Source organism: Ischnura elegans, chromosome 2 (assembly GCF_921293095.1).
Source record: "Ischnura elegans chromosome 2, ioIscEleg1.1, whole genome shotgun sequence".
Taxonomy (NCBI): Eukaryota; Metazoa; Arthropoda; class Insecta; order Odonata; family Coenagrionidae; genus Ischnura; species Ischnura elegans.
In genome coordinates this window covers 98,556,389-98,565,224 of record NC_060247.1, presented here as the reverse complement: position 1 = coordinate 98,565,224, position 8,836 = coordinate 98,556,389, and positions in this window count along the sequence as shown.

Genomic DNA, 8,836 nt, shown 5'->3' with positions numbered 1-8,836 from the left:
CAGACAACTGAAGCGCGCGTCTGAAGACTATCCACGGCATTTCCAACCGGATACATAACGTTTATGTCAGTCATTAAATTCTATTGTATCATTTAATATGGGGACACGTCAACCATCAGGATATACAGAAAAAAAACGCGAACATCTTGTCCATCACTTTTCGGGGATGTCTGAAAGCAGATCGTCTCATTTAAAAATCTCAAGAAATGCGGCAAAGTTAATGAACTATGTATCAGAAAGGAAAGACAATGGCAGGTTCCACAATTTATTATGTACTGCCGTTCTAAGAAGTACTTAAAATACTTAGCAGTACTTAATTAATTATGGATCCTTCCATTGTCTTTCCTTTCTGATACATCATGAAGGGGTTCCATCATGTTTCGCCTGACGCGATTGAATAATGAACTGTATCCTTATTATTTCTGTCCGTTGAGTTTGAGTGGCAAATTACGTATGAGGCACCGCCATTTAGTCAATCAGAATGCCATGATAAAGGCATTTTATCAGAGAAGGCGTCGAAAGATTATGGGCATTTATGAGAAAAGTTGCAGCGAGAATCTCTGAATTCCTGGCGAAATGATAGCTCGAACTATCATTTTCAGGATCCTTGAACATCTACTTGATGATCGTGTGACATAAGCGTAACTTTGGGATAATGGATTTGTGAAATGTTACATGGTATGTGAAGGAAGCGACTAACAGGATCTACTCAGAAAGGCACTGTGGTAACCACGGCTAAACGTCTTAGCCAACACTACGGATGCAGTGATGCATGCTGTGTTTGTATTTATACTTTTCTGTTGTATACAATTGCCCCCCACGCAGCACCCATGTGGGTGTTGGAATTTTTCCGAAAAGTCTTCGATACCACCCGATACCTGGTCCCGTGAACTTGGAACCACAATGTGGGTAGCCAACACACTATTAACCACACCAACGCGATCCTGTGTGAAATATTTGACTGTTGTTTTCGTGGAATGGCGAATATAGGTAACGTACGGGTCGTTGATATTGTCAAGCACGCTAAGAAAAGACCAAAAAGAAAATATCTTCTGAAATTGTACTTCTCTCGTCTAAAATTTGGAACTCAGTGTAGTATTAGAGGTGAGGTAAAGTGACGGGTTTGCCTATTTCCAGCCGTCATATTAAGGTAATTAATCAATCTATAAATTAATTAATCGAACAATCACAGGAGGAAAATAAATGTACATGGTGAAAGGTGTTCATTGTTCATTTGCCACTTCCGAGTTATATCCGACGATGGATAGGTTTCAAATGTAATTAACTTTCTAATAATAGTAAAGATAAAAAAGTCCAGCTATTGAAGCTTTGTATTCAATTGAAATAGAAAACTCCCAAACGATAATGTGTACGCCTATGTTTTTTAAGTACTGTAAATAAATACATAGGACATGTAGGTGAAGAAAATAAAGATATGCTTCCAGTGTAGTACAGGTAGAGTTACTTTGTCTGACTGACCCTTAGCCGTCCTTCTGTGTATAACATCAGTTAAAAAATCCCCCATCAACTTTGAAGAAGTTTTGCCTTTGTAAATAGTTTTTTTACGTTTTCTGTGGACATTTGTAATTTTCTACTATTTTTTGCTGGTAAGAGTAAAAATTCACTAACAATAAGTCAAACATTTTTGAAAGAATTGAATCAGAAATCAATGTATTAATGACCTTTAAGTTTGAACACTGAGTATGTGTCTAAATGACATATCTCGTCCTTCTGATTTTTAACTAATTGAAGCATCAATTGCATTTGAAAAAGGAACTCTTCATCATCATAGGTACATTGTAAATACTGCTGGTAAAAATCGCGGAAAAATATTCGGAGGCTAATGTAAGAGTATCTTTTGAATGATTTTTTTTTCAGACAGTTGTAACACCCTCTGATAAGTTTTTTTTAGAAAACAAGAGCCTGACTTCGGAAGTATTACTTCACCACCGATGGTGTCAAAGCCATAGATTACGGAAAGCGGAAGATGTACTAGAGTATCCTTAGAAAATGAGAGTATTTTTTGCCTTGTGAAATATGGATACAAAAGTAGCGATTATTTCCGGAACATAAAAGCAGATTACCAGCAACAGTGTCTTTTTGAAAGAGGCAATTGCAAGTAAAAATATCCTAATAAGTGGTCATTAGCGGTTACTTCTCATCTATGGCTTATTGCATCAACCTCATAGATATAAAAACATAGATACTCGCTGTAATGGCCATAAAATGAGCCCCTAGTTTCAAATGTTGCGAAAATGTACAAAAACGGCATAATTATTTACCTAATGTATCGAAATCACTGATTAATTACTCTCATCTTGAATTCTTTCAAAGTTTCTATAAAGAAATAACTAACTACTCCAGAGATCATAAAAAGTTTATCTGTTTTTTTTGCACCTTATTTGACGATTGATTTCTGTATTGTGATGTTGATGTTTTTTCCGCATTGGTTGATGTTGCGAAGGTTGCAGTTTCTACACTTAGAAATAGAGAATACTACGTTTAAACATCACCGATGTGACTCATTTCCACAGTGAGTTTGTCTAACGCTTTGACCAATCCATTCTAATGTATTCTCAAACGGAAAATATGATTAGCGTACTTACAGGAAAAATCTGTCCAGCCTCATTCGCATATTCAGGGAAAACTACTCCACTTATAGTTGGGGTTGAATTCGCTCATCCTCTGTGACGTATTTTATCTGCTCTCCGATGAGATTGGAGGCAATTCCAGCTCTTGGAAAAGCTTACTAAACATGAAACGGTTGCAAATATATCGGGCAACGGTCTGCGAATAAATTAGGGCACTTGAGAAAGGTTAGCTAGTGAAAATGGGAGCCGTAAAACTAATTACTCTTTATTTGTATACCATTATCTAAAGAAGTTCTGTAACACCCTTTTGTTTATGCGCTCGCATGCAAGAACTATTTTAACTCCTATTTTCTGTGACATTTATGATTCTGCAACATACATAATGTATAGCAATTGCTTCTTTGAAGTAACTATTGAACTGCGATTGCCATAAAATGACTTACTTCCAAGTTATCGAAGCCCCTAATTACACTCTCTGAAGCATCCTTAAAACATGTGAATTTCCTTTATAACCGTGGCGAAAATACAAGCAATTTTAAAAAATTTAAATATAACAGGAAATATCTCATCATTTTGAAAATTTGGAGAACTTCGTTTTCATTTATAATGTTAAATTATAACATAGTAGGGGAATTGAAATACCTTAGCTCATATCTAACTGAGGATGGTAGGCTGGCGAGAGAGGTAAACCACAGAATCCAAGCAGGGTGGAAAAACTGGAAAAGAGGGTTGTGTGATCGCGAGATTGGGAGCAGGTTCAGGGGAAAAGTATATTAAACCGCTGAACGGCAAGTAATGAGGATATATGGAAGTGTGACCTGGCCAGCTAAGAAACCAGTAGCGTGGCAAGAAATTTCTTTCTGGGGGGGTCCAAAACCAGGGTGGAAAATAAAAAAAAACAGGGTACTACGTAGAGGGCTTTAAACTAATTTTAACACTTTCCATAATCGAAACAATTTCATTTGTAAAAGAAATCTTTTGAAATTCATGATTTTTCAATATTTTGTTTTCTTTTATGAAGGAAAGAAATTGTGTTTTTATGTTTTGGGGGTGGGGGCGTCCGGACCCTCGCTATGTCACCGTAAGAAAGCCCACGATAAGAAAATGGATGTGCCTTAGATGAGAATGCTGAGATGGATGATGGGAAAAACAAGATGCGATGAGATTAGGAACAGGACGATAAAGGATATGGCAGGAGTCGGTTAGATCTCAAGAAAGGTGCAATAGGGAGGGCTTCAATAGTTCGGTCATATTTTAAGAAGGGATGAGGAGTATGTGAGGAACGGCATTCCAAATTTGCCGTTGGAAGGGAAGAGAACGAGGGGAAGATCAATGAGAAGATGAAAGGACTGTGTCGAGAATGATGTTAGGGAGAAGGGTTTGACTGAAAGGGATGCCCAGGATCGAGCGACTTTGAGGCGACTAGTTAGGAACAGCGACCCCTAAAGGGAATTAAGCTGCAGAGAAAGATGAAGGGAATTATACCAACTTAAGACCCCAAAACTGGGGTTTCCGTGCTTTTTGAATATTGGTTAAAAGTGCACATTTTCAAAAAACTTATGAATATAAAGTCAGATGTATCTGAGCCTGAAGTTCAATGAAAGGGCAACCTTGTGAAAACGGCGTTGCGGTATCATATCTCTCATCGTTTTTGGGGGGACAGACTAGCGATCTATGGACAGATCGCCTGGAGCCTAAAGCGAGTAGGAATGAAATGACGTCGATGGAAAGGAAGAAGTATCTCGCAAGAATATGCCTTCTTCCTTTAAAAATTTAAATTATCGACCCGATTGACTCTATTACCGATAATTTACTGTCTAATACTACCTTCGGAGAGCAACATCAATTACCAATTAAGTAAAATAATGCAATTACCGACAATCCCCCGCTTAAGGTTGCGCTGGGTGTGTAGCATTTAGGGTGCTTCTCGAAACTTGAGGTTGGAGCCATTTTTCATGAAACATTACTTGTTATATTCGTAACATCTGTAATTTTAATATTTTTTTCATTGTCTGGCGGTCACTGTTAACTGTCATTTCTTATTCTAATAGAATGACGATTATTAAAAAAAAACAACACCGAGTCCACGTAGTGAATTCCGTGATTTTTGTCGTCGCCTCTTTCGCCTCGCGCTGTTTATTATGTCACATCATAGCTCGAGAAACCTGCAATGCGCCTGCTCCTGGCTTGAATTGCAAATACAACGTCCTAGACAAAGAATATCGAGGCTTTATCCTAAGAAAGCGGCAAAGTAGAACGGCGAGGAGACCGGCGCTGAGAAAGATTTTTTTCAACAAAAATGTGATGCGTGTTGAAAAATTGTGTGACACTGCATTAGGGACGATGTCTAGTATGAAGCCTAGCGTTTTAAAGTGAAGTGAGAAAGTGCTTGACCTCAGGGGACTATGTAAGCGGCCATGCCTAAAATGAGGAAAATAAAGATTAAAAAAGAACTGTTCAAGAACGGATCAATTGGTCTTACTGTTCATATAACAAAGCTATCCGACCCAAATTATAATAAATCACAGTAGTCTTAATTATTTAAATGAATCCCTATTCATATTCCCTCGCCCATGATCGAATATATACGGTGGATAGCAAATCTATGATTAAACAAGTAATATGAAATGAAGGTTTATTTTACTCTAAAACTGTTATTCAACTGAGAGATCATTATGATTGTATTCTGTTACGAATCCACTTACAAGGGGAAAGTACCCAAATATCACCATCAAATCGCGTTCAACCTTGGCTTGTGGTAAAAAATGGAACTTTAAGAGACATACGCTTTTGCTCAAGCGTCCTACTAGCCTAAGTTTTCGAGAAAAAATCGATCGAAAGTTCCATTAAAACGCCTAGTTGTATGCAACCCACGATACGAAATATACTGGCAAATGGCCGATTTAAAAGTACTGAGACTTCTTCCGTTGCTAGGGCCAAGGAAGAGCGCTTGACCAAAAAACTGTGAAGGCTGAACGCGATCTGGCGGTGAAATTTTTCTAACATACCATGTTAGAGTAATTTTAATTGGTATAGTTTTTATTACAGTTGTAGTGGATTCAGCTATTTCGCATTTTTCTCCCGCGCAGAATACTTTACATACAATGCGTTAGGGACAGGGGCGCAGCTAGGAATTAAGGCTGGGGGGGGGGGGGGGGGGTTAGGTGCAACTAATACCGGGGTGTGTGGGGGTATGGAATACCCACCAGGATAAGCGGTAGGTGCGAGATTAATAAATTGCGGAATTTTAAGATAAGCGGTTCAAAGTGGTGAGTTGGCTTTCTGAGGGATATTTTATTAATCCTTACACTATTTTATTAGTAACATTAATCCAATTAAGTAAAATGAATTAAACTTAAAATTTTCTCCGAGCTCTGGGGGGGTTTTCCCCCCCACGCTGTGCCACTGGTTAGGGATAAGTGTTGAAAGAACAGAGAGATGGCACTTTTCCACAGGTTTATTATCGAAAGTTCGACGGGTTTCGACCGTCAGGTTATAATCAAGTACAATGAGATTTCTGGTTCCAGAGCTGTATACTTCTTTAGTAAAAAAATCAACAATACGGGTCTATTAACTGCCTAACCGCCTTTGGCACCCTTCAAAACCTATGGTTTGACACCTTGGTTTTCATGATGGCACGACTTTTAACTCTGTGACCTTTGACCCCCATGGTGACCCACGCAGGCCAATTAGTGAATAATACGGGTATTTGGACAATAACAATGACTTGGGTACCCTATAAAACCCATGGATCGACACCTTTGTTGGTATGCTATTCCTTTTGCCAACTTTATGACCTTGACGGTGACCTTACTGGGTCAACGGTTGAATTTTCGCAAATAAAAGTGTTATTTTCGGGTTTCTCGAGTCCGAAAACCTAAGAATTGACATCTTGGTCAATGAAATTCAGACTTTTTTCTATCTCGATTTTTTTAACATTGAAACCCCATAAGGCAAATTCAAATTTTTGGTTTGGACCCACATTGTGAGGTCAAAAGGTCGAAATTGTAAACTTTTGCTTACACTCAACAAAACCTAGGACTTTTCCCCATAAGTGTGCCAATTTTCATGAATATTGCTCAATGCAAAGTTACTGAAATTGCAGGTCAAAAATGACACATGGCCCTTGGGACAGTCTTTTTTTGCAAAACGGATGGGTGACGGGTGGAATAAATACAGCTCCGGAGCCAAATATCCTCATTGTACTTGATTACGACCTGTCGGTCGAAACGCGTCGTACTTTCGATAATAAGCCTGTGGAATCGTGCCAGCTCTCTGTACTTTCAATACTGATGTCATTCCACTATATCTCGCCTGCTTCTGTTGCGTTTACGTTAGGAGTCTAACCCATTAAAAAATATGCTAAATTCAACTCTAGACTTTGAATTTTACGCGACCACGTTTTCATAGCATCAGGACTTGTGCATACCTCCATATTTTTCATACGCAATCAGCATTGGAGCTAGGGATGGAGGTGGAGGACAGTTTTCCAACGGTCACACATGTGCTCTTTGGGGAAAGAGGGTGTAGAGTGAAAAGAAGTTAGGAAATAATTGGAGAAAGGGATTGAGGTGTTCAAAGTGAGAGAAGATCAAGGTCCAAGGCATTGCCTGCCAGGGACCTGGCCAAATCGAAAGAGGAATAACGGAGATAAGAGTTGGTCATTAAATAGTTAAAAAAAAACGAATCCTGGTTATGATTTGGAGTTGTTTTCCTACAGTAGCTTTCAGATCCTCGCCAGTAAAATGATAGCAAATTATATCCAAGTTACACTTACACCTCATGTATTCTCCAAGCATAGGCTCCACTTTTCTCGATTTCTCCTCACGATGGATAAATTTTTTTTATGTTCTTCCATTATTAACCGTTTTGCATTACAGATATTTACAGCCACAGGCCTCATTCTTTATGTACCCCACTCCTTCAATAATTATAGTATCAAGACTTATTATTACGAACCTAAATTAGTGAACATGAGCATATTTTGTGCCCTGAGAATCCTCAGATAACATGCGGCGTTGAAACCATGGGTGTTGTATATTATAAGTGAATGGAAAAGAAAATAACATATTATATTGTGAACAAGATATTGCTGCTCTTTCCGTTTCCCCAATTGCTCATGCATCATTCGTTAGACCTTTGCAAGTCTTCTGTCTCTAAGCCTTTCGGATGCATAAATTGTTTAACATAAGACACGGTCTCAGGCGTTACTTTGTGGAACTGCTTCATCATAAAATAAAATAAATTACTTGTACCTATCCATTCCACACTTTATTTTAAATAGCACGACCCGGGTTTCAGCATCTCATGCTACCTATCATCAAGATATTATAAGATGCTGAAACTATCATCATCAGGATCCTGATGATAGCATAAGATGCGGAAACCCGGGTCGTGCTATTTAAAATGAAGTGTGGAATAGAACCAAGTAATTTATTTTATTATAAGTTTCTTTTCTCTATTTTATCACCATATCGCTCCAATCGAGGTCTTCTAATCTACTCACTACAGCTTGGCAATGATAATGGATAATTTCTGTCAACGGAAAACTGACACTTTTCATGGAACTATTGCGCAAAACTAAAAAAATAATTGATGGAGGCACCTGGCAATATTATCCTTCGTTCCGGAATCTTTGGTGCTGTTCATGTAATTCTAATCCTTCACGTAACGAGGAATAAAATTCTCCTCGTCTGAAGAAACGCAACCAAATCGTTCCCCTCCTCCGCGCAAGGGAGATACAGCGAGGATAAGGCTCGAGCTATCCCAGTTGCCTCCCCTCAAGTTCAGGGCCTAATAGGGTTATTTCCTTCATCGCCTATTAAAATTGCCTAAGGTTGGAAAGTTTCCTTCGTTTGTTAAGGTATTAATAATCCTTATTTAAGCCAAGCGCTACCTGCTAGCAGGGTACTCTGCTAACTGCCAGTGGCCTGCATCGCAGCGGCGCACACATCCCCGTCCCAAGGTCACCTCACACGGCGGCAGCGGAAACCAGAAAGACGTCACACGGGCTTTTCCCGGCATTCATACTTAGCCGTCGCGTTTTCACGCTCTTGAAAATTTTTGCTTTTCATTTAATCGCGAAAAATAGATATCGTCATCAAAAAATCTAAAAGCGTGACTTGCGTACTCCAGGAGTAATAATCTTTCGATTTAGGCAATAAAAAAATAAAAGGACACCACCCTATTCTAAAAATTAAGCGTAAGATCGGTATATTGAGGCTAGTCTAATGACAGTAAATAGA